This window comes from Neovison vison, chromosome 10, assembly GCF_020171115.1.
Source record: "Neovison vison isolate M4711 chromosome 10, ASM_NN_V1, whole genome shotgun sequence".
NCBI lineage: Eukaryota > Metazoa > Chordata > Mammalia > Carnivora > Mustelidae > Neogale > Neogale vison.
The window spans coordinates 14,528,861-14,555,762 of NC_058100.1; the positions used below are offsets into that span (position 1 = coordinate 14,528,861).

General features: G+C 43.1%; 1 protein-coding gene across 5 annotated transcripts in view; it reads left to right on the top strand.

Moving 5' to 3' along the window:
- Positions 1-26,902, top strand: part of ESRRG (estrogen related receptor gamma) — a 622,952-nt gene that overhangs the window by 175,848 nt on the left and 420,202 nt on the right. For 4 of the 5 annotated variants that reach the window (XM_044266835.1, XM_044266838.1, XM_044266837.1 and 1 more), the window contains exon 2: positions 5,466-5,557. The exons of the other annotated variant lie outside the window; for it this stretch is intronic. The gene's annotated coding sequence lies outside the window, so the exon portion shown is untranslated. The remainder of the gene's footprint in view (positions 1-5,465; positions 5,558-26,902) is intronic. 5 annotated transcript variants of the gene reach the window in all.

Here is a 26,902-nt window from a genome sequence, read left to right on the forward strand (position 1 = left end):
GTAATTCAGAATATTTCCAGACAGAAAAGTTACAAAAGTAGTAGTGAGTTTCTAGATTAGCCACAAGAAGTTTGCTTACTCATACTGTAATGGAACTTCTAGACGTTTCTAAGAGTTTTGTTTTCTGCAGTAAATCACCTGCAATATTGGTAAAGAAATCTTCCACCTGGATGGGTTGTCATCATTTAAAATGGAGTTAATCTGGGGAAATGCAGGCTGCATTTTGTTGTAAGAGGAGATCTTTGAGGTAAGGGGAACAAATTCCCATTCTCTTCCAGTGCCTTCTTCCCTCTTCCCCAGGACTCTTGAATGGGACAAACATGAAATGGAACCTGAGATATATATATATATATAGTAAAGTTGGAGAAAAGTAGTCATAGAGTTAGATTCTAATTCAACCTTCCTCCCTCCTCCGAAGAATTCCCAAATAACAAGCTCCCAGTGGCCCCATGAGACAAATAGTTCATGTACCTTTGGTCCTAGAAGACAACACATTTTTTCAGGAATTCTAGAAGCACTATGCATCCCTTCTTTCTCCCCTTGCAGCAATTCCTAAATACCTTGCCCATGACTGAAAGGGCGTTGAGTAAGGTGGAACTGCTTCCTCGCCAAGACTCTGACAGCAGGATGCCACTGGCGGCTGATGTGGGCTGCCTCCCGTGGGTAGGGGAACTCCCAAATAACATGATCCTGCGTGGAATGACTCTGCTCAGACACGAGCTCAATGTGTGGGATTGAAGGGAGAACTCGTTCCAAAAACTGTTGTCATCATGTGAACATTATTTTTAATTTTCATTAATTTCAGCAGTGGGCTTTGACAACTTGTACATTTCAAATGTTAATGTGAACTCACAGCCATGTTGGTCACGGCCATTGGCAACATCACACAAATAGCAACTTCTCGTCTGATGAAATCAGCACCTGAAGGAATTTGATCCTCCAAATCCTTCTTTTATAAGATATACTTCATTTAAAAAAAAAAAAAGATTTTGTTTATTTATTTGACACAGAGAGAAAGAGACATAGCAAGAGAGGGATCACAAGCAGGGGGAGTGGGAGAGGGAGAAGCAGGCTTCCTGGTGAACAGGGCGTCCGAAGCAGGGCTCGATCCCGGGACCCTGGGATCATGAGCAGAGGCTTAACAACTGAGCCACCAGGCACCCCAAGATCTACCTCATTTTATTGCATTTTGCTTTATGACACTTTCAGATACTGTGTTTTTTGCAGATTGAACGTTTCTGGCCACCCTTCTTCAAGCAAGTCTACTTGTGTCATTTTTTTTCCCCCATTTACTCCGTCACATTTAGCTAATTCTCCCAATATTTCAAACATTTTTGTTATTGTTGTATTTGTTATGGTGATTGGTGATCAGTGATCTTTGATGTTACTATTCTAATTATTTTGGGGGGCCACACACTGCACTCATAGAAGACAATGAACTTAATGGATAAATGTTGTGTGTGCTCTGACTGCTTTACCAACTGGCCGTTGTCCTTCTCTCTCTCCCCTCTGGCCTCCCCGTTCCCTGAGACACAGCAATATTGAAATGAGACCAATTAATAAGCCTATAATGGTCCCTGAGTGTTCAAGTAAAAGGAAGGGTCGCATGTCTCTCACTTGACGTCAAAAGCTACAAATGATGAAGCTTAGCGAGGAAAGCCTGTCAAAAGCTGAGACAAGCCAGAAGCTAAGCCTCCTGCTCCAAACAGTGAACCAAATTGTAATGCAAAGAGAAAGAAACTTCCTGAAGGAAATTAAAAGTGCTACTTGCGGTGAACACAGGAGTAATAAGAAAGTGAGACACCTGTTGTTGGTACAGAGAAAGTTTTAGAGGTCTGAATAGAAGAGCAAACCAGCCACATAACTCTCTTAAGCCAGAGCATGATCCAGAGCAAGGCTCTAACTCTCCAATCCTACCAAGGCTGGGAGAAGTAAGGAGGCTGCAGAAGAGAAGTAGGAAGCTGGCAGAGGTTGGTTCATGAGGTGTAAGTAAAGAAGCTGCCCTTATAACATCAAAGGACAAAGTGAAGCCCCAGGTGCTGACTCTGGATTTCAGTTCAGAAACTGCAGCAAGTGATCCAGGAGGTCTAACTATGCGATGGTGGCTATGCCAAACAGCAGGTTTTTAATGTCGATAAAACAGCTTTTTCTTAGAAAAAGATGCCATTGAGGACTTTAATAGCTAGAGAGGAGAAATCAATGCTTGGCTTCATAGGTTCAAAGGACAGGCTGACTTTCTTGTTAGGGGCTCATGCAGCTGGTGACTTGAAGTTGAAACCAGTGCTCATTTACCATTGCGCAAATCCTAGGCCTCTTAAGAATTATGCTTAGTCTACTCTGCCTGTGCTCTCCAAGTGGAACAGTATAGCCTGGATGATGGCACATCTTCTTACAACATGGTTTACTGAATATTTTAAGAGTGCTGTTGTGACCCTACTGCTCAGGAAAAAAAAAAAGATTCCCTTCACAATATGATTCTGTATTGACTATGCACCTGGTCACCCAAGAGCTCTGATGGAGATGGACAAGATTAATGTTTTCATGCCTGTGAACACAACATCTGTTCTGCAGCCCATGGGTCAAGGAGTTATTTTGACTTTTGACTCTTATTATTTAACAAATACATTTTAAGGGTTGTCTTGGTGGCTCAGTCATTTAAGCCTCTGACTCCTGATTTTGGCTCAGGTCATGTCAGGGTCATGAGATTGAGCCTCATGTTGAATATCATGCTAAGTGTGTAGCCTGCTTAAGATTCTCTCTCTCCCTCTCCCTCTGCCCCTACTGGTGCCCCTCTCCACAACACATACAACCTTCGCACTCAGGCTCGCTCTCTCTCTTAAAAAAGAAAAAAAAAAGAAAGAAAAAAGGAAAAGGAAAATAAATAGCTTTTATAAGGCCACAGCTGCCATAAATAATGATTCCTCTGATTTATCTGGCAAAATAAATGGAAACATTTGGATCAGATACACCATTGTAGATGCCATTAAGAACATTTGTAATACATGGGAAAAGGTCAAAATATCACATTAACAAGTGTTTGGAGGAAGTTGATTCCAGCTCCCATGGATGACTTTGAGGAGTTGAAGACTTCACTGGAAGAAGTCGCTGCAAATATGGTAGAAGAAGCAAGAGAACCAGAATTAGAAGTGGAGCCTGATGATAGGACTGAATCGTGTAACCTCATGATAAAACTTGAATGGATGACGAGTTGCTTCGTCATCCATTCAAGGTGGTTTCTTGAGATGGAATCTAGCCCTGGTGAAGGTGCCGAAGAAACTATGAAGATTTGAAAGGACAAGAAAGGGTTTAGAATTTTCATAAGCTTAGTTGATGAAGGAGAGACAGGGGTATGGGAGAATGGACTCCGATTTTGAAAGAAGTTCTACTGCGGGTAAAACACTGTCCAACAGCATCACATACCACAGAGAGATCATTTGTGAAAGGAAGAGACAATTGATGCGGCAAACTTCATGAGCTAATTTCAAGCCATTGCCTCAGCCGCCCCAGCCTTCAGCCACCACCACTCTGACCCGTCAGCAGCCATCAACACTGAGACCCTCTACCGCAAAGAAATTATGACCTGCTCAAAACTCAGATGATGGTTAGCATTTTTTGGCAATAAGGCATTTTTATAAAAGGGTATATCCATAGTTTTTTAGACATAATGCTACGTCTTAACAGATGACATGTAGTGTAAATGTAACCTTTATATGCTCAGGGAAATTGAAAAATCCCTTTGACTCGCTTCCTTGCAATTCTTGCTCATGGTTGTGGTCTGGAACCCATGGGTGGTATCTCCAAGTTATGCTTGTACTTCTTGAGTTGTAAGCTTCCTTAAAAAAAAAAAAAAAAAAGTAACAACCTAAATTAGTTCCCCTCAGACTTCTTACCCTATGGTGTCTGTTGGGTGGGTTCTCGCCTCATGGTTCCTTAGACTTCAACAAATTACAGCTTTTTTAACAGGTCTCCTGTGTTCACAGTCCCAGGAAATAAATAGGGTTGAATTCCCACGTTCGAGTCATCTTACCTTGTTTCTCGCTTATTGGTTGTCCTGGAAATGTCCTCCTGTTTTTATTTGAAAAGCACCTTTCTTTCCTAATTCTAGACTCTGCCAACTTCCAGTCTCCACTGCAAGCCTTCTTAGTCTCTGGGCTTAGTAGATCTTTGGCTCTCACTGTCTGTAAGGATTTATTTCCAGATTATCCCTTGTCTTCCCGTAAACACGTTGTTACTCTTCAGCATGAAAGCAAATGATCAGAGTTGGCTTCCAGTTGCTTTGTTGTAGTCTGGGGGTATTAAGGTGAAGTTGGAAATGAAACCTCAACTTGCTTAATTGTCAAACGTCTTACTTTTAACTTCGTTCTTTAAAGGGCAAAAGCTGCGAGTGTGAGGTGTGTCTTTCGAGTGTGAGGTGTGTCTTCCATGCACGTGATTCAGAGCCCCTCTGAGAATCTTCAGGCATCTCTTTGAAGTGTTCACTCCCCAAAGGCTACAGCTACCACATTCATGCCTCAAGGGTCATGACGGAAAAGGGCCCACTGCCACCTGATGAATGAGTTTCTCCATCTTTCACTTAATAAACTGCACTGGAGCGTCTACGGAATAAAATTGTTCGAGGCCCTCCAGTTCTCCATTGCTCACATCCTTCTCTCTCCTCATTCCCCCTTCCCTGGGCTGCAAGCCCACCGTGAATTTTCCTGGATGTCCAAAGGGGCCACATGGTTGCTCTGAAGAGTTGTCTTTTAGAGGAGGGTAAAGATGGGAGAGATGGTCCATTGAATCACGTGGAATTTCCTTGTGTGTCCACCAAGATGGGTAGAACATTGATAGCTTCATAGGGCTCCACCTCACAGTTGCTCCTGATAAACATTCTGTCTTGAACAGAAGTGCATTTTGAAAGGCATGCTTGGCTAAAACCCACTGAGGAGTTATTTAAAACAGAAGCTTCATGTTTTTCCCATCAGGACACTCATGCTTCTCAACCTGCTCTCTTTTATCTTTCTGAGGGTAAGAAAAATACCCGACCGGACCCTCATATTTGGAGAAATCCATCTATTTTGAGTTTGATGTGAAATAAGCAGAGAATCCATTGGTCCCTGTGTTAGAATGTTTTTTCTGAAAGTTATAAATGGGAGTTATCATGGAAACTGCTATTGAAACCCTAACCAGAGCCTATAAATAAGAGAGGAGCTAAAGATTAATAAATCTGATAAAGCTGAGAAAGAAGAAAACTTAAAATAAGAAATGAGGACCGGACCTTGGTTGCAGTATTAAGACGGTTCTGAGTCTATATATAGGAAAATCAAAGACTTGCTAAAGGCAGGGTATGTGAAGCCATAGCTATTAAAGTGTGCTTAACTCGATTGCCTGGGAGATTTTATTAAATGCGGCGGCCAAGGAAATTGACCTCACTTTTTTTTTCCTTTTTTGGGTTGGATCCTTGCTCACGTCACATAAATGAATAGAGCTGACAATTTACTGGCTCATCAATGAAACAATATTAAATTATGAAGATGTAAGGAAAAAATCCTACGCTAACATTGTTGCAGTTTGAAAGGTAAGCTGTCCCCTACAAGAGTAGGAGATATTAATGTTCATTTTGAAAATGATATAATGTAATGCCAGGTGGTGCACATTATAGGGTTAAGTGCCCTCTTGATAGCTGTGATTCACGGTGGTCCTGGCACATAGCTCGTCAGCCACGCACATGGAGAGGCTCCTAGCTTTCTCTCATTCTGTCTTTTAAAATGCAAAAATGTCATTTTTCATGCTTTTAGAGTGTTTTAGGGGATATTCCGACCAATGGGACTTTACTGAGTGTGTGTCACGGTGATCGTGGGGTTCCTTTTGGAAGGAACCTGTTTTTACTATTTTGACCTTTAAGCCTGGCTCTCAGGGTCAGATTATTTCTTGATTCCGGTCTCTGGGGATGCACCAAAAGCAAAATACAGTATTTGTCTTTATGTCGGGTCCTGTGCTTAAGATAAGACGCCTTCTCTTCCTAATTCTGTCTTCTGTGAACTTACTGAAGGTACTTGGTATGACTCTGTTACCACGTGAATACCGGGTACTTGACAAGTATTCCTAGACGTTAACGTTAAGTCTTTTTTCACATCGTTTTTGAAGGAAAATCATCTTCCTGTTCTGGGCCACCTCCTGTTATTCGGTTGGTCCACCAGACCCAGGTCAGCCTCTTGTGTTTCTGAGCCCCATTATGGTAACGTCGGACGGGATCAGAGGGTGGAGGGGTCTTTAGGTGGAAACAGCCCCTGCTGCTATCTGACTCTCAAAGGGGTCCGCAGCCTAGGGAAGTGACAGACCCCCCCACCCTAAATGGTCAGCTGTTCTGAGATATATCAGTTATTCACTTGTTACCCCCTACCCGGCTGCAGAGGCTGCTGCGGAGTAGGGGTGCGGGGAATCCGTGTGCCCTTGCCCCCCGCCCACGATGCCTCTCGGTCCTGCTCAGGACTGAGCCCGCTGCTGAACAGTGTTCGGCAGATTTTTGCTTCAATGTGGAAAATGGCACTTTAGAAGTCGAATTACCTTTTTCATGGCACCCGAGTTGCTTAATTTGCAAATTGAGAATAATTTAGGCAATGGGAGAATATGTTTCCATGTGTGAAGTGGATTGAAATGAGTTTGGTGTTCTCTCTGCTCCTTCAGCTCAAACTATCATAAAACGGAGTTCTGGCCCAAAATCACTCGGTTATAGGATTCTGAGATATCATCTGTTGTTTTGTGTGGCATCGGTTTAGTTTTAATTACTGGTGATACTTAAATCTGCTTCTGGTAGACTGCGGGTATGCCCTGCTTTAAGGAAGCGGAATGGGCTTCAAATTCATGCTCACGGTGCCTTTGCGAGAAGGGACAGTTATTGGCACTCTAAAAATACCTCGGCTTTATAAAATAATTTATCACAAGATTCCTTTAAATAACCAACTCTCTTCTTCGAGCATTCAAAATATGATTTGATTTAAAAAATCAATGTCCACTCACTCAACTTTTCAAGAACACATCTGCTTTGTCATGGAGGCAGGTGAAGGGAGAAAAACCCCAGCGACAAGGAATGAGGGTCTTAAGTGAGCTGAATAGGAATTAATTTTAATTTAGAAACGAATTTACCTTTCTAGAGTTTCCCAGGGAAAACACCTTCACCTTGATCACCTCCAAAGTACATAAGGAAAAAAAAAAAAAAAAAGCAGGCCAATTTGAGTTTGGAGAAGATAAATCTATTTCTTCGGTGGGTCGCATTCTGCATTAAGCATGTGCGTAGAAGTGAGGTTTGCTTTGATCCTGACTATTAAAAGTTTATTTTTAAACTCAGACTGGGCAGACATCCAGGGATGCTTTCTCCCCGTAGCACATCCTGGTTTCAGGTCCTCAGCCTGGCGGAATGCAACTAAGCAGCAGGAAGTAGTTGAAAAGTGTGGAGACTTGATGAGTGTTGAGGGTTTTTGTCTCCCCCCACCCCTTCCTCCCCTCCATTTTTGAAATTCAAATTGAATGCAATTTTCAGCTCATTTGAGCCAAAATATACTGTTGTTGAGCTTCAGTGGCTCTTAAATTCAAACTCACAGGAGAAAACAGATATCATCTGTCACAGAGGGTAGGAGAGGGAACACTCCCGCATTTTATTCATGGGAGGCATAGCTCTAGTAACTAATTCAAACCTTTCTGACTAATCGACTAATCATTCACCAGCAAACTTATCAACTAATCAATGAAACCTTTAAGACACTCATCTTCGGAAGTCGGGAGTAATCCACCCCCCCTTAAAAAAAAAAAAAAAGTCATTGTGCAAGTCTATTTTTGTATGGTTGGGATTTTAATACCTTTTTTTGCAATCTGAAACGGAATATCATGGCAATCTTTTTCCTGCCCTTCCTGACGATTTTATTGTTTCCATCTTCAATGTCTTTGTCAATGCTTTTTATTTATGACTGAGGATTAGCAGAAAGCTTACTGCTGGCTAAGCGAGGCCAAAAATTTGGAGTTTTTTCCTCACTAAACAGACTGCCTGGAAACTAGTCTTCTTTCTTGGGGCAAATATAAATACCAATTAAAAGAGGAAGATCCACTCGTAACAGCCCTTGAGTTTGCAAGTGTGGCTTGTCTCAGGGGTGGTTGCCTCAGCGAGGGCTTGAAACTGCCTCTCGGGAAACTTCTGCCTCTGGATATGAGCCCAGGGAATGCAAATGATTTGAATAAATGATAATCTGAAATCCCTACTCTAATTTCAGAAAGGATGTGTGATGTTGCAGTTCTGGTCCTGAAATATAGGTTTTATGCCTTACTGCTTACGTGCTTATCTTTGACTGTTTTAATGACATCCAAAATTTCCATGGGAACATAAAGTCCATTAGCCTTCTCTTTCTTTTTCTTTTCTTTCCCTTTTTTTTTTTTTTTTTTTTTGTCGAGGTCTGTGAGAGACTATTATGATGTTATTTCAAAGTAAGCAGGAGAAAAACAATTTGCTCCTTAAATATCATCGCTAATGAAATTAGCTTCTCCCCATCACATTTGGAGTTTAAAAATGTTTCGCAGTGAGTATATGATCACGCCATATATATTTATACTTAAGTGTGTATGGATCTACCTGTCTTCAAGGTGTCCAAGGTAACAGCTGGAATTTCTAAACAGTCATTTTCTATTAATAACGGCATCCCTGGCTGTCCTTTGAGTGGTTATGTGCTTGTGCAAATATCTGGGCTCTAATCAGACATTTCTTCCATTGCCTTTATCAAAAAGAATACCCTAACTTGTTAACCTGTTTTCTCACTATTATACTTTAAGACTGTATTGTTGTTTCTTTGACTTCAACATAAGAAGCCAAAAACCTACCTTGACAAGGAATCCGCCTCTTTAGGTAATTGCAAGTTAGTTAACAGAATTTTAACTTTCCTTCTAAAATGTCGGATTGCTTCACTAGGCAAGTGATTACTGAGTGCTTACTATGTGCTAGGCATTCATTGTGCTCAGACTTGTAACATACACAATAGTGACTTCCTAAACCTGCGTGAGGCAGACGCGAGCGACGAAGTAACAGCCTCAATGAGGCCAGAGAACGTGAAGCTTGAGAAGCCCCCAAGTTCTCAAATGATTCTCAAATACGCAGTCCCTCTCCTTTTCCTCAGGCGGTAACCGCTGGGCTGAAACAAATTATGATCTAATTCGGAGTTGGGAGAAAGGATTATACGCAAATAATCAGGGAAAAGGATAAGAAATATACATACTTAGGTGCTGAACGTATCCTCTTCTTCAAAAAATGCTGACATCACCAGGCAAGGGAAGGCAAGTGGGGGCTGTAATCTTGTACTGCAAGGTGCGTAGGCCAGGGGTCAGTGGAGGGAAGCGGGGAGACCCCATTCAGGAGGGAGGAAAAGCTGGAGTGGAAGGGAGAAGGTTCGAGGTAGGGGCTCAGTGGCCTGCTGGAGCTTGCTTACACCCCCAAAGGCCAATTGTGATTCTTCTAAAAATTCCAGGAACCAGCTTTTATGACATATGATTAAATATTAAATTACATAAACTTACAATAAATTTATTCTATTAAAAACAAAAGTAATGAATACTGAAAACTTCTCACTTCCTGATTATTTCCCCTCCTGCACTGCAATCAATCACCTACACCCTTGAGGCGTGTCTGTCCTATCTGGATGGGGAAAATCGGTGCCGCTCTCCTGTGCTGCCCATCTCCTCCCCGGGGCGTGTACCATGGTGTCATGTAGGTTGCTTGATCTCAGCCATGGTAAGAGTATTTATTCCACAGAAATTGGCAAGTGCTAAGAATTGGGGCTTTTTTTCATCTGAGAACCGATTATTTTAAAGACAGATCAGACAGACACGGAGAGGAGGGGCGGGAGTGAGACTTAAGACCTGGAAGGCGTCAGAGGACACATACGAGAGGGCAGGGTTACTCCAGGACCATGCTTCTCTGTTATTGAAGAGCAGGGCATTATGTTACGTACCTGGTTCCCGGTGATGGAGAAATCATTGGGAGCTGCTGGCTATTTTTAACGCATGTTATTATTATTCTAATACATGTTCACGATAGAAAACTTTAAAACAGAATAATAGCTTACACGTCTATAATTCTTGGTATGTGCCCCCACACTTTTTAAGTGCTTCAAATATGGTGAATCATTTCATCCTGAAAGTAGCCCCAACAAGTAGTTTTTATTATCCCATTTTATTTATTTATTTTTATTTTTTTAGATTTTATTTATTTGAGAGAGAATGAGCGAGTGAGAGAGGGAGCATAGGCATGGGGAGAGGGAGAAGCAGGTTCTCTGCTGAGCAGGGAGCCTGATCCGGGGCCGCACCCCAGGACCCCGGGATCATGACCTGAGCCGAAGGCAGACGCTTAACCAACTGAGCCACCCAGACGCCCTAACTATCATCACACTTTTTTTTTTTTCTTTGAGACTCTATTCACTCATTTGACAGAGATCACAAGCAGGCAGAGAGAGAGAGAGACACGGAGGGAAGCGGGCTCCCCGCCGAGCAGACAGCCTGACACGGGGCTCGATCCCAGCACTCCGGGATCACGACCTGAGCCGAAGGCTGAGGCTTTAACCCACTGAGCCACCCAGGCGCCCCCTGTTATTGCATTTTTAAATGGGGAGACTGGGTCCAGAGAAGTGCTGGACTCCCGCCAAGTAAAGGATTCAGGTGGTTCCCCCCAAGGACTCACTCTGGTCTGCTGCTATTCGATGCAGACATGACATCCGGCGAGGACCTGCCCCCTGGAGCACTTCTGAGAAACCGAACTAATAAAAGCAGGATCATTTAGGGGCGCCTGGGTGGCTCAGTGCGTTGGGCTGCTGCCTTCGGCTTGGGTCATGGTCTCGGAGTCCTGGGATCGAGTCCCACATCGGGCTCTCTGCTCAGAGGGGAGCCTGCTTCCTCCTCTCTCTCTGCCTGCCTCTCTGTCTACTTGTGATATCTCTCTATCAAATAAACAAATAAAATCTTTAAAAAAAAAAAAGGCAGGATCATTTAGGAGAGAGAAGGGCACTCCTTCGGTTGTAGGCAATTAAAATTTGGGGTGTGGGGAATCTAAGGGACGAGGTTCCCCTAGCAGATCAGCTTAGAGAAGGAGTCCAAGACCAAAATAGAGAAAACCCGTGTGTGTGGTCTTGAGGAAATATTCATCATCACGTGGATTAGGCAGAGAAAGAAGAGCTTTAGGGAAAAAGTAAGCATTAGGGAGAAAACCAAGAAAAAGAATCTGTGACAGAGAGAATGAACAATTGGAAAGGGAAGAGAAATATGGGCAGGCATAGCGTAAGGCGTTATGAAGATAAGGTGGGGAGGGTTTGGGGAAGGAGTTGCTAATCAACACCACCATGGGCTTCTGTGAGATTTTATAATAGTAACCATGTAATTTCTCATCCCAATTGATCACTTTGGGAGTGAAGGGGATACTATTAATAATTCGGCCAGGAAACAAACATAACAATTCTACGGTGATCTATGGCCAATGCTAGGTTTGCAAATGGATGGAATTGATAGATTTCTAAGAATTCATGATCATCTGGAAACTATTTCTCTTTGACCAACATTTGCTGAGCATCTACGGTGAGGAATGCAAAGTGCTAAAGATAAAGATACATATGGCAAAGTTAAAAAATCTATTTTGTTGGGGGGAAACAGAGAAAATTGGTGGATGAAGCATAGTTTTCCTTTACTACACATACCCAGAAGTCGTCAGTATTCACAGTGTTTTAATAGCTTTTTCTACATATTCCTATGGTTATAGAGATATCTATCTAACTAGTTTTGTTTCCAACTAAAACAATGCAACATGCCACATATCAGCCTGCAACTTACTTGTTACATAAATATGCATCTTTTCAGGTGAGTCAATAGTTAACATCCTCTTAAATGAACATACCCTATTTGCTTTTTCTCTTATTGATGAACATTTAGCCCGGTTTTGGTGCTACTTCTGTAATGCTATGTACATCCTTAGTTCTTGTGTTCTTATTTACATGGGAGAAAGAGTTAGAAGTAGGATTGCTGAGCTGGAGTAGTTTTACAATAAATTGTTGGTGGATTATTTAAAAATTATATAATATACCACTTCTACCAACCTTCTATAAACACCCATTTCCTAGTTAGCCAGAGTGCTATGAGACTCACATTTTTGACCAATTTATTATTGGGAAGTGGTGTATTATAGTTATTTTAATTTGCATTTTAAAAGCTAGTAATGAAGCTGAATATCTTAATTTTTATTGGTTGTTTGTATCTTTTTTTGTGAATTTGCACTTTCTTATTCTCTTGCCAGTTTTTTGCCTGTTAAAATAGTCATCATTTTCCTTATTTGCTGATACTTCTTGCACACTAAGAACATTAACCCCTTTTCAATGAAAATCTTTCCCCATTTTTATCTTTTCATTTTGCTTTCGATTATCGTCAAGGAGAAGTGGTTGAATATTTTTTGTGTTATTTTTTGTGGCTTCACATTTTTCTGTCTTGCTTAGCTTGATCCTTCTCCCTCAAAAGAAAGAACACCAGTAGTAATTTTATTAAAAGCCTCCTACATGTTTTTTGCACCTAATACTTGATCCCCACAGCTCATAGACTAGTTGTGACAATGTCTGCAGAGTGGATATTTCTATTTCATTGGGTAAGAGCTCTTACTAAGAGGTACCCCCAGAGCCATGAGAATCCCAAAGAGATACCTGGATCAGTAGGGTGGAGGGGGAAGGGAGTGCAGCTGGGCTTCCTGATGGATTGACATCTGAGGTGAACCTTTAAGCTGAGATAGCAGTGGTAGCTAGGGTTCCCAGCTGAGGGAAATGGAAAGCTAAGGAGACTTGGCCACTTTGAGATGGCAGTATGTTTGACGGGACAGGGTAAGAAGGGCCATGTGTTTTCATGGCGTGGGTCAAGGGAAACCATTTTTAGTATCAGAGGAGAGCTGTTTTTCTGGATTTCTCAAAATTTCCACAAAGAGTAGATACTACTTTACGGACAGGAAAGGTAATTTTAAGCTGAAGAAAATGAAACCTCTGAGTGTGCGATTAAAGAAGCTAGATCATAATTCAATAAGGGTGGGAAACACCTCGACCTACAAGGTTGGGGATGGGACAAAGAGGGACAGGAGTCTGTGTTTGAGAGTTGGGAGGAATGTGCATATCGTCCTTCATACCCATGTGCCTTCCTCCAGCTACTCTGGGGCCAGGTGGGGATAGGTGCCTGCTTGCTGAACTTGGCCTTCAGCATTTCAGCTTTCAAGGCTCATTGCAGGCCACTCCAGAATAATATCCCATTATATATAATGAATCTGACCAACGTGGCAGTGAAATCTCCACAGCCTTGTCTCATCACATGCTTCTGGTTTTCACACACCATCGTGTTCTTCTGTTCTTCACTAAGAAAACACAGAACCACTGTGGGACCTGGTGTGTTTGCCCTACTTGCCTCACACTTGTGGTTCCTTCTCTCTGGGACCCCTCCACAAATCTTTGTCAGGCCTCGTGAAATCCCAAATACCCTTCAAGACCAGCTTACACACGGTCTCTCTTGCGCAGGCTCCCCTGACTTCTTCAGCGAGAAGAAACCTTGATGTTGACATTTTTCCTAGCACCATTTCAGGCTTATCTTAAGGCAACAAAGTGGAAAGTGTATTGTATAATGACATACAGTGATGTATGTTCTAATGACATAGATAGCAATCTAGCTATGTGTTCATCCTAAAACAACAAAGTATATAGGAACCATGTTCCTCACTAGGTTGAAATTTCTATAAGGGCAAGAACCATGTTCTGCTTCTTGGTCATATGCCACTTGAATACAGAGAAATCCCTTCCTCCCTTAAAAAAAGGGCTGGAAGACAAAGCCCATTTGCAGAAACAGACCCGTGGATAGCGAAGGCAAGAGAAGGTGCAGGATGTAGGAACGCACGAAATAAATGGCATACAGAGCCATTTCCTCTAAATAAGGGGTTAGGAGCTTGAGGAGAGCATAATTCCAAATAAGGAAGCAAGCCCAGGAGAGCACTGGGCACAGGTGAGTGTATCATCTCGTATTCATGGGGGTGGGCCCAGGTGAAGTTAGAATGAATTGGAAATGGGCCACACTCACGTGTTCCTCGGCATTTGGTGGCCAAAGAGCAATGTGGATGCAGAAGAGGCCGGAGAAGATCTGAAAGAGAGAGTAAGAAGAGATTAAAGTGGCAGGAGAAGAAGAAGGATATTTATGAAGAGGGAGAAGTGAGTCAGAGAAAGGTTCTTCAGAGGGGATGTGAGTCAGAGAGGAAGATTACGTCATCAACTTGGCAGCATGTTTGTGAAGTGAGGACAGTGGTGTGCACATCGGTCCTGGATGTAGACAGGAGAGCGAGCCAGGGAAGCTCTGAAGGGCCTAATAACGGGGGGGGGGGGGGGGGGGTAAGAATGACATGGTGTGTGTGTGGGGGGTCTGGGGCCAGGGGAATCAGGCACAGTTTCTGTGAGGACACAGGGAGGATGGTGGCCTAACAGTCAAGACAGTTGTGCTTGGAAAGGGAGTACATTTAGCATCTTTGCAGTTGAATGGTGTCCAGGAAGAGACCGGGGAGGTCTGGTTCAGGATTCTCATCTGGCATTCAGGGAAAAAGTCTGAAGTGTTTAATGTCACCTCTGAGCAGGCCTCATCACAAGCCTCTCTGCTCCCCCTCTACTCCAGCCAAACCAAACTGCTTTATGGATATCCCCCACACCTGGCTGTTCTTTCTCGTTCATACCTGCAGTTCACCGTCTGGAATGTTCTTCTATATAGTCTGTTATTTGCCTAACTCCTATTCCAATTCTCAGTCTGTGCTCGAAAAACCATTTATTTAAGGCATCCCTTCCTGGGAAAGGTTTGCCTTCCAAACGTTTGTCTGTTTCTTAACTTACATGGGACATTATAGTTGCTTCTTGACTGTTGCTTTCTAGATTGGAAATTCTTTTTTTATTTTTTTAATATACTTTTCACTTTTATTTATTTATTTATTTATTTTTTTAAGAGAGAGAGAGAGTTTGTATGGGAGAAAGAGGGTAGGGGAGGGGCAGAGGAAGAGGAAGGTAGAGAGAATTTTAAGCCTGGAGCCTCAGGTGGCACTGAGTCTCATAATCCTGAGATCACAACCTGAGCTGAAACCAAGGGTTTGATGCTTAGCTGACTGAGCCACCCAGGCACCCCCTGGAAATTGCGTGGTCCTGTCTTTGATTACTGTACTGGCACAGAATGGCTTCTGGGAAATATCTCTTGAGGGAAGGAAACAAGGAAGGAAGGAAGGGAGGAAGGGAAGGTAGGAAGGGAGAAAGGAAGGAAGGAAGGAAATGTATAGTCAGGCTTGATTTAGGTGTGACTTGAGCATTCATACACAGATTTGGATGGTTGTTTTTTCCCCCCAGCATTTTAACCATTGCTAACTGTACATTTCAGTAGTATTAAGTACCTATGCATGGTTTTGCAACAGTCCATTCTTACCACCACCCATGTCTAGAACTTTTTCATCATCTCAAACAGAAACTCTGTCCCTATTAAACAATGATTGCTCACCCCGCCCCCTCCGGCCTCTAGCTTCCGCCATGCTACTTTCTGACTCTGTGAAATTTGATTACTCAAGGTACCTCGTAAGTGGAAACATACAGTATCTGTCCTTTTGAGTCTGGCTGATTTGTTCAGCATAACGTGTTCAAAGGCCATGTTATAGTATATATTTGAATCTTGCCCTCTTAAGCTGAATCATAGTCCATTGTATGTATATTTCATGCCTTGTTTTTCCATTCATTAATCAGTGGATATCCACAGGAGCTGTGTTTACTGGAGACCGTTATTTTAAGTCTTAGATACAAAATCTATCATGTACTCTAGTACCTAGGGCTGGTCAGTGGCACCAAGCCTGGTAGATTCAAGGCAAAGAAAGAGTAGATTGAGGAATCTTCCACATGCATGGCAAAGTCAACAAAAACATCCAAGCACATAGAGACTGGACAAGAGGGAGAAGAAATGCTTCCAATGGGCTGTGGCAGCCCCGAGGTGAACAGGGTAATGGAGATACATGCCATGAACTTCACATGGTAGTAATTCTTGAGAAGTAGTTGGAGAAAGACTCATTTTTTTCCCCTTTCCTTGTTATCAAAATGGCAGACGGGATGAATGAGAAGGGGCAGAACAAAATGAGACCTCATCTAGGAGAAAGAGGGGAGAGCTGGATGGAAGATGAAAGGGAGTTTGGCTCCATAAGCCACTGTGGAGCCAGTGAAGTCTTAGTTCAAAGCCGTTCAGCAATTTTCATGCAGGAAAAGCCCTCAGTGCTATGAGATCAACGAGTATCTATTCTGTAGTTCATTACAGTGCACAGGAAGAGATTCCACAGCCACCATGAGGCGCCACATGAAGATGTTCAAGACTTTCTCTTTTTTTTCAGCTAGACTAGTGTGGGCCCTTTTCTTCTTGACTTTTCAGCAGCTGGAAAATAATTATTCATACTCATTCCATCAGAATCCCTTGTATGCCTGAGTTCTCTCTGAGTTAAAGATAGGAACTGGATTAAACTCTTTTCCCTTAACGACTTCTCAGTTACAGTTTTCCTAAGCCTTTAATGCCCTTTGAATTGTCTGCCCTAGGTTCTCCCGGTTTAAAGAATAGTCAGATTTTGCCGCATCCTGTGTGAAGCGAGTGTTCTCCTTAATGATCCGGCAGCTCCATTTTCGTCATGCCATTGTCCAGTGTGACGCTGGCCTTGCTGCCCAGAGAAAGAGCGTCATTCTTTCTCTGCAAGCAGCTTGATGAGAGGGGCTCATTAGGGGCCCTACTTGGCAAGCTCAACCTCTCAGCCTAGAGCAGAGCAAGTCACTTTCCAAGAGCCTGCTGGCTCTGAGATTGTGTTACCTTTCTGGAGGCGTCCTTTTTTTTTTTTTCTTTCTACTTTAGAAGTCCAGCTCATTGGACCATTTCAAGTTGCCTCTGATCTTTAACTGGTGCTCCTTGGGCCCCTTGCATCCGTCCTTGGGGAAGCATTCATGGTCACTCTGCAGAGCCCCCTCAGGCCAAGAAAGCCTCCCTCACTTTGTTTCTACTTAACCCTTGCCCTTCACGGTGGTGAGGGGCCATCTCTGGGCTGTCTCCCTTGTAGTCTGTTATTATTTGCAGGTGATTAGCAGGTGGCTTCTAAAGCAAAAAGGAACATTGCCCCAGGCTCTGCTCTCCCATAGGCTCTTGCCATTTTGCTACAAAAGAGAAAAATGGAGCCTTTGAACAGTGTATATATACTATTCATGTCCTTAGAAAGAGTAATGTCTATAAAATTTCAGGAACAGTATTAGATTTTACTCTGTTATCAGAGGGCAGAACTATTGGGTTATGGCACAGATTGCTTTTGGAATTAAAAAGAAGCAGTTGCCATAGCTAGGCATCTGGTCTTTTAGTAAAAGCTTACTTGAGAATTTCTCTCTAGACACTAATCCCCCAACAAGTTGTATTCCAGCGAGGCAGAGCGTCCATGAGCTAGCGTAATTGTGGTGAGCTATTCTCTGGCCGGGGGGAGCCAGCGTGGTGACAGCGGCTGCGTTCAGCCTTCTGCCTGCTCTCTGGCTACTCATTTGAACAGATGAAAGCTCCCTTCTCGACCTCTGTCCTCCAGCCTTTTTGTCACCTACCTTGCTACCTTCAGATCCCACAGGGGAAATATTATATGCTTCTTTCAACATCTTGAGCTACTGTCCCAGGCATTAAGTGAATCATTATCCCTTTTTTTTTTTTTTGGCATCTCAGACTATTGCTGTGAGTGTGGTATCCCTTTCAGCTCCCACCACTGCCCCCCCCCAAAGGAGCCAGTTCATTCACCTGAGTTTTAAATGGCTAGTTTCTCTTCTGTTACTTTTAGTTAAAAAATAAAAGTAAAAGCCCATCCGAACTTCCTCTCCTCCCCTTCCGTGGTGAATAAACATTACCAACCTCCCGGTATTTGGATTTGAGGAGTGCAGGAACCTCGTGAATATACATGCAATAACTCCTTTCCATGGGTGTTCTCAGTTTGCCTGAGTGGGAAGCTGGCTGTGTAGCAGAACAAGCCAGAAACAGTTCCTTAGGTTCTTTGACTCTAGATTTAATTCGTTACTCCTTGATGAAGGGGCATTGTGTCCCTCAGAGCACCTTGGGTGTTCAATGTTTCCTGGAGGCCTCCATCTTGTTTCAGTGTTTCCCGGAGGTGTCCATCTTATTTTTCAATGTTTCCCAGAGGTACCCATCTGTTTCAGTGTTTCCTGCAGGTGTCCATCTTGTTTCGGTGTTTCCTGCAAGCATCCATATTGTTTCGGTGTTTCCTGCAAGCGTTCATCTTATTTCAGGGTTTCCTGCAATCGTCCATCTTGTTTCATTGTTTCCTGCAAGCGTCCATCTTGTTTCAGGGTTTCTTGCAAGCGTCCATCTTGTTTCGGTGTTTCCTGCAAGCGTCCATCTTGTTTCAGGGTTTCCTGCAGGCGTCCATCTTGTTTCGGTGTTTCCTACAGTCGTCCTTCTTGTTTTGGTGTTTCCCAGAGGTGCCCAGAGCTGCTGAAGCAGAGTCCCCAGGGCAGGAGCCTGGTACTCTGTACTGTAACGAGAGCCGGAGATGCCCTTTGGGTCTGACAAGCCTGGGAAACATTGTTGCATTCATTCCTGGGTTTTGCTCATAGAGGTGTACTGGATTTCAGGGCTGCCTGAAAGGGTGTGGAGTTGTTTGTGTGGCCTTGTTCTCTTGCTTGGCTTGGAATCTTTTGTCCCAAGGAGATCGTGAACATTGAACAGCAGGCCCATTTTAAACAAACCAGGAAAAGAGGGAGCCTGCTTTAAAAAAACAAACAAACAAAAAAAAACAAAAAAACAAAACGAAACAAACCCCCTAAATCCAAAACAAAAACTGAGGGGCGTATTCTCTTTTATTTGAGAATGACCTTAGGAGGTATAAAGTTGAAATAGTCCTCAGGGCTGCGGCTGCTGTCTTGCTGGTCTCAACATGTTTTGTATGACAACAGTAATAAAGGCTGTTTTGCTGTCCTGTTTAAATCACAAAACCAAGTGGATTCTTTGTTTCCCTGCATGAGAACTGCATGTGGTTCCTATTCCCTGATAAGGTGGCTCAGAAAAGTGACCTGTTGCGATGACCTGGAAATCTTCTCGAGTGTAATCCTCTAGCTAGGGGTTGATGATAGAGAAGAAAATCAGGAAGCTTTGACATGTGCTGGGAAGAGCTGCCAGATGTAAATATACATAAGGAAAACAGTGCACTTTTATTATCTATTGAATAAGGCAGGCCGGGGACCAAGGGACAATTGAAAACAGTATCTTGGGTACATAATTGAGTTTCAGATTTTCTCACCTTACCCATGTGGCTCTGCTGTTTGCCCAATTCACATCTCTGCCCTGCCATCAATAAACCCAGGCTGGGGCTACAGACTGTATCAACAACAACAAAAAAGCCATGACATGAGCCTTTCGCGTACTTGCCGCCCTCCTTGGATTGCCATGGCAACAATAGTTTTAATTATGGAGAGCCAAAATGATAACTTGTGTATCAGATGTGGCTCACTTTTCCCTGTAGACAAAACTCTGATTCAAGAGCAGCTTTGTATGTGGATTTTCCTTCTAGGCTGGATTTTATTATCTGCTCTAACAGACAGCTCTTTTGCTCATGGAATGAACCAGAGGACGCTCAAGTAGTTGGCTGAAGGGGCTGCTGGGTAGAGACCCTGGTGGAGACGAGCTGGACCTTTTTGTCTTGGGGGCAGCCTGATGCCCTCATCCCTTATGAATTTCAGAGCCAAGCAAGCCCTGGCTCTGGAGGGCTGCATTCGTCTTCCCCCACTGACCGGTGGTAAACCATGCATTAGGACAGAGACTTGTATGAAGTACCATCTGGTAATCACCCTTGACAATGTTCAGGATTCTGCTGGGGGGCTGCCGACAAATAATTCCATTGAAGTAGCAGTCATGGGGATACAGCCATCGCAGCGGCTCTCCATTCAGAGCCGTGGAGGGAAAAGGCAGGAGAGAGCACATCTCCCTATACCCGTGACCTGTCCCCCACCTTTGTTTCTGGATCTGCTTGCCCATTCTTTGAATTTCTCCTCAGCCTTGGAGAGGTACCCACACCATATCTAAATATTTCTGGGCTTCCTCATTCTGAAAGCTCTCGCAAAGCTAAATAATCTTCCCCTCAGGTAAACATAAATCATTGTCTACCTTCTTTGCTCCTTGAGTAGACCTTTTGATACATTCATTAATTATGGCCGCTGCCTGCTGGCACAGTGATGGCTGCGTCACCGCAGTGAGCATCTTTCCTGGAACACCCCCATTTCTTACACCGAGCCCTAAGATCCCATTCTGTGTTAAAGAGGTCATTCTTGGCAATGGACAGCTGGATGGTAGCGAGTAAAGGAGACATGCCTGAGAAAGGCAGGAGTGTGGTCTCAGGAGTGAGGGTAGGAAAGGGATGACACAGGGGACGTTGATGGAATGATGTTGTCCTTAAACATGCTTCAGCTGTTTCTAATCTCTGGTAACCCCAGAATAGGACCTTGATCCTCTGCTCAATAGATTTGTAATGTGCATCAATAGGCCAGTTCATCACAATCCCGGCTTTGGAAGACCAGAATGCCCACGCAGAACTGTCTAGAAACAGGCACCATGGTTCTGCTTTCTAATCCTTTACCACATTATTAATAAATAAATAAATAAATAAATAAAAATAAAAGTTCCCGATTTTTGGTAAATCTTGCTTAACTAATGACACAGTTCTGTTTTGCTTCCACATTCAGGAAGCTTTGTGGCTATGATTTTGACTTTGGAGTTTAGGCATGTTAATTAGGCCTTTGTTTGAAAGCAGAGGGGTTCTGTTTCTTGTTTGTTAGTTTAATAAGATTTTGTGTTAAGAATGGCACTGAGAATCTGTCAGAATTAGCTTGGCTGCATATGTGTAGCTCAGTGCTTTGAGACTCTTGAAATGTCTGTTTTTAGGACATCAGCAGGGGGCTAATGAAAAGGCTTTGTTGATTTTAACGAATTGCAAGCCACTGTAGCCAAAATAAATATAATCTGCTTTTTGGATTAGTTGTCACAGATGATTTTACCTACTAACAGTGATTAAGGAACCCGAATGGACCAGAAACATAGCAGCTCTCCAGTGACTCTGCTAAAATAGCAATAAACAGAAGTAAATAAAGACTTAGGGCATTAGTTATCTTTAATAAACAGTGACACCAAATTTACTGCATGCAGGCATGAAGAGGTGGGAGTGGGGTTTTTGGGAAGATTGGGGGGGTCAAATACCTGCAAAGCACTCCATTGTTTAAAAAAAAAAAAAACCTAGAGTGTTCTCCGATAATGTTCATCTGTTATTGTTGGACCTCATTAGGAAGCGGTTAGAAACCCAGGGCCATCTCCTGGTTGCCCAGCCCCCTCTCAAACACCAGTCCCAGTCATTGTCATTCTGCTCTCTTCTTCCCACAGACTCTGGGACCAAAGTTGAAATCCAACTATAGGATTAAAGTATGAAAATCAAGGACATGTTAATTACTTGTGTAATTATTAACCTCTTTCCTGCAGGAATGCTACCCAGTTAGTGAACAGGAGACTAGCATTATATCCTTCCCTGTGTTTTTCTACAGGGAAGGATATAAAAGGAAATTTTATATAAAAGGGAAGGAAAGAGTGACTTACTCCACTGGGCAACTGTAGTGCTCAGATTTCCCCCGGAAAGTCTGATTGTGTTTTCCCTTATTGCTGCTTGACCCAAAGAAGAGGATGTAGCTGAAACCCTCTTAGGTGGTATGTGAGTGCCAGCCAGAAAATGCCTTTGGTAGGCAGAAACGGCATAGTCTCTCTTTTTTTTTTTTAGTTTTTCCTTTAAAATTTTTTTTAATTTAAATTAAATTAGCCAACATAAAGTACATCTTTAGTTTCAGATGCAGTGTTCAATAATTTATCAGTTGCATATAACACCCAGTGCTCATCACCTCACGTGCCCTCCTTAATGCCCTTCACTCAGTCACCCCTACCCCTCACCCACCTCCCCTCCAGCAACTGAGTTTGTTTCCCAGAGTTGCGAGTCTCTCATGATTTCTCTCCCTTTCAGTTTTCCCTCCCTTCTCCTGTGATGCTCTGTGCTGTTTCTTATATTCCACATAGAAGTGAAACCATATAATTGTCTTTCTTTGATTGACTTATTTCACTCAGCATAAGCCCCTCCAGTTCCATCCACGACCTTGCAAATGGTAGGTACTCGTTGTCTCTGATGGCTGAGTGATATCCCATTGTCTGTATGGACTGCATCTTCTTTATCCCTGCGTCTGCGTATGGACATCTCAGCTCTTTCCACAGTTTGGCTGTTGTGGACATTGCTACCATGAACATTGGGGTGTAGGTGCCCCTTCAGATCCCTACATTTTCTGATTTTTAATCTTACCCAGTGTTTTAAATCATGCTGTGGATACTTTTCACCCCAGATTGCAGAGCAGGTGACAAACAGAACTTTCCCTAGCTTCTTTCTCCCCTGGAGGGTAGATGTTGTTGTATTTGTTTGCAGAGGCAGAAACTGGGGTGCCTGAGGCCTGCAGATGAGTCACGGCAAGGCCCAACAAAGCAACAGCAGCCTTCTAGTACCCTGGGGAAACCCAGGTGTTAGTTGCATCACTGACTGGTCAAAAACAGTGCATGTGCTTTTTTTTTTTTTTTTTCTTCAGGGTTACAAAGATTATAATCTTACCCTTGGTTACCAGCCTCTAGAACGAATAGCTTTCATTTATTCAGTTCTCACTCTGTGCCAGGCACTGTGCTTTGCAGATCACGTGCTGATGCCTTACAACAAATCTGTGCATTCTGTAAATATTTACTGAGCCATCCCTAGTCCCCACTCTGCTACAGAAATACAGTAGGGAAAAAATCGATATAAAAACCTGCCCTCTTGAAGTCTTTGCTCCGGTGTAGGGAGTTAAGACAATAGGATACATTTTAAAATAGTTATTATTTTAGGGTGCCTGGGTGGCTCAGTGGGTTAAAGCCTCTGCCTTTGGCTCGGGTCATGATCCCAGGGTCCTGGGATCAAGCCCTACATCTCGCTCTCTGCTCGGCAGGGAGCCTGCTTCCTCCTCTCTCTCTGCCTGCCTCTCTGCCTACTTGTGATCTCTGCCTGTCAAATAAATAAATAAAATCTTTTAAAAATAAATAACTAAAAATGGTTATCATTTTAGAAGGTGATAGGTGCTGTGGCGGGAACGCTGGGGTAGGGGGGTCTGCAGTTCCAGATGACAAGAGGAGAAAAGTCGTGCAGGTGGCATTGGAGCAAAGACTTGACTTGATGGAGGCTCGGCGGCAGTCATGGGGGGTTCCTGAGGGCTGGGTGTGAGGGGAAATGTCCAGACCCTAAGGAAGGAGCCAGCCTGGCGTGTTCTAGGGAAAGAGGGGAGGGATGGGGGAGGTCAGTGTGCAGAAGGGGTCAGCTCTATAGGAATGCACAGCCACTTGTGAGGCCTCTGCCTTTTACCTCGAAGAAGATGGGAAGCCCCTGGGAGTTTTAGGCAGAAGAATGTGCTGCTGTGTTTGACATTTTCAGACCCGAAGTGGCAGGTCATGTTCCCCCATTTCACCGATGGAATGCAGGGTGCAGAGGAAGTTCAATGGAGTCCTTGTGACAAGTCACCACCTGACTCAGGGTTGGAGAGCCAGTGGTCTGTCCTGCCAGGGGCCCGCGTGCTCCGCCTCCTGCTCCAAGACTGGCCCCGTGTCTATGTGATGTTTTCCCCTTCATCAAATGGGAAAGATCCTGTAAATATTATTTTTTGATGATCTCTTTTAAGTATCTGGAGTCAAAGGCTTGTGGAACTGAACCACTCAGGATAACCTGATCCTCAATAAACTCATTTTCCAACTGAGAGAGAGTGGGATAGGATAACCTCTGTAAACTGTGTCACGCTGCTTTTAGAGAGAGGCAGATCTGGGATTTGAATCCGGTTCTGCTGCCTGACTCTGAATCTCATGCCCTGCTTCGGTCAGCGGACTGCCTCTCCTGCACGTTTGTCACACTGGGCGCTAAGGTGTGTTCAGCCTGTACAGGGAACGAGGTGGTCCCGGCCTGCACAGAGCGCATGCCTGTCATAGTGACCTTTCCATGTGGCTCCTTCCTTTCCCCACTCCCTGCATACTCCAGGGAAGATCTTCGGGTAGATGTCGGATGACCAGATGAGGAGGGATTGAAATCCGGGATCGGGGGAAGGCGGTGGTGCGTTAATTGCCATCGTGTTGCCTAAAGGGGCCAACTGGGGACTGTCCCGAGATTTCCTTTGCTGTAACTCAGAGATATCTTTTCCAAATCCGAGAAACCACCGCTACATGATAACAGATCTTGTTGGATATCAATTAAGGTCTATTCTTTCAGGACGAATCTGAAAAGCAAATAGGCATCTTTAAACATTCGAGACGGATCCTGAGGTGAAAGGCCATGCCTCGTCAGACAGATCCAGGCACCCCGCTGTGCAGAGGGACAGACATACACACACGTACACCCTCACCCACAGCCAGACTTTTCCGTCGTCTAGATCTGGGCAGATTTGACATGTGTTTGTGATCTTGATCAGATCTTTTGTAAGATTTAAATCATCTCGCGCTCTTCTGCAAGGAACCCCGTGCTATGTCAAGCCAAAATTCTGGGTGTGGCTTTTAAAGGAGATCCTATTATATCTAAAATCTTTTTTTTTAATTAAGATTTTATTTATTCATTTGACCGAGACAGCGAGAGAGGGAACACAAGCAGGGGGTACATCTAAAATCTGTAGCATTTTGAGGGACTAAACAGCAGTTTTGTAGCAGGCGCGGAGCATGGCCAGTTTCCTTCTCTTAAATAACCTTGGATTTCGACCTCATCTGTTTTACCAAGGAAACGCTGCTACCATGAACGAATGATCTACAATGTCATCTTGCTTCTTGAGGAAGTTTTCCCTGAGTATATTTCGGGAGTCATCACACACTGCCATTCTCCCTTTCTGTAGGGTTTGCATGTCCTCGACCACCATTTCCCTGAATAACATAAGGGGACGTCCGTGATCCTCAGCCCCAGACTTACGAGAATAAAATGTAATACAGGTGCTCTGTTCATTTTCCATGGAAGTCTTGGGTGTCTGGCATTTTGAAATAAGAGGAAGTAATTATCTTGTTATACTCCTATCCGCTGACAGGTGGGATGGACCTGAGCAAAAGCTTGATTCTGCTTAAAATTCAAATTAACACCCGGTCAGCTCTGCGGTGGTATGGGAGCGTGATGTTCCTCCTACGTGCAGGAGTAATTTGGATAAGCAGTAGGATTTGCTTTTGTCTGATTTCCAGCGAAGCGGCCTAGCTCTGGAGGTAGCCTGTTTGTTTTTTCCTTACATTCTTTGAGACAAGAATGGAAAGAGGCTATTCTGTTTTGATAAGTTACTAAGGAAGCAGACTTCGTTTACTGGAAAATATGGTTCCCTCGCATTGGATTGATCCTAGCTCGTGTTTCCATTTTAGAGCTGGTTTTCCACTTGAGCTTCGGGCTCTCACTGTATGATTGCCCTCCCCACCAGAGCCTAACAATAGGAGGTGTCTCAGTTCAAACCCATAAATGTGGTTCATGGAGTGTTTAGCGTTTTGACAAATTAAACATAGGAGTATTGTTGCCATGTAGGCCATGGCATTTTCCTTACAAAGGGATGGACAACTGTCCTTTCCTCAGCAGGTGACTTGGAATTAGCAAACCCATGGCTCTGGGAGAGAGAGCTCGAACCTGAGCAGATCAGCTTACAAAGCCTCACATCTGTGATCTTCGAAGTTATGGCAAGCTAATTGTCCATAGTTTCTTTGGTGGTTAGCTGTAAATATTTTCTCTGAAATGGATAATTAGGGGAGAAAGTGGATTTACATCAGTTTATATTTGAAACTGAGATAAAAATATGTAATAGCTACTATCAGATATTTAATTATTATCACCAGTATTGCCTGTAGTTTATGAAATGTTATATTACTCACTTGATATTCATAATAAGTCTATGATGGGGGTAGTATTGGCTTCATTACCCTCATGTTAGAGATTAATAAAGTTCAGAGTTTGATCTGTCTGAGGTCATAGACCTTACTTGGTTTTCAGATTTTCTTTCTTCTGTTTTTTCAGCTTTTCTTATTTGAAACATAAGCGCTTTAAAATTCTATAGCATTGACTTTTATAGATTACTATTATTATTATTATTATTAATGAAATGCTCTGCCTTAGTGTATATATTTGTTCTATTTAAATTCAAATTGCAATTAGCTTATCATAAAAATTTGAGTCATGAAGAGGTCCCTTAGATTTTTAGCATTTTTTAACCCACTGAGCCACCCAGGCGCCCAGATTGTTAGCATTTTTTAAATCTCATAGTGGAAAGGGTAAAGAATAATAGAGATTAGAAAGACAGGGGAAGAGGGTTTGATGAAGTTTGACGTCAGAAGGAAGATGAGCTTACAGTGTCCATGTAGTGAAGTGTGCACAGTCTAGAACTGGAGAGAAGGAAGTCTGCACTTTATTTTTCCCCTTACAAATAAGTAACATATGGCAGTCTCCCTCTCTGTCTCTCTCTTTTTTTCTCATCAAGGTACAGAGTTGAGGTAAAATGAGATGACAGAGGTTTTCCTTCAGAGGGACAGTGGATCGCATATTGGTTTTCTAAATTCTCCATGCACACATAACTGATTATATTCATTAATATGTTTAAAACGAAGGTGAAGAGAATTTTGAGTATCTAAAGAAAACTTTTAAAGTCTGTATCTGAAAAATAGGAATTTTCCCAAGTATAAACAAATGAACTCTCCCAGAAGCTGATGTTTGGAATGAAATTACAAATGCCTTTGTAAATTTTGAATTTGGCAAAACATGTTCTACCATCATTTA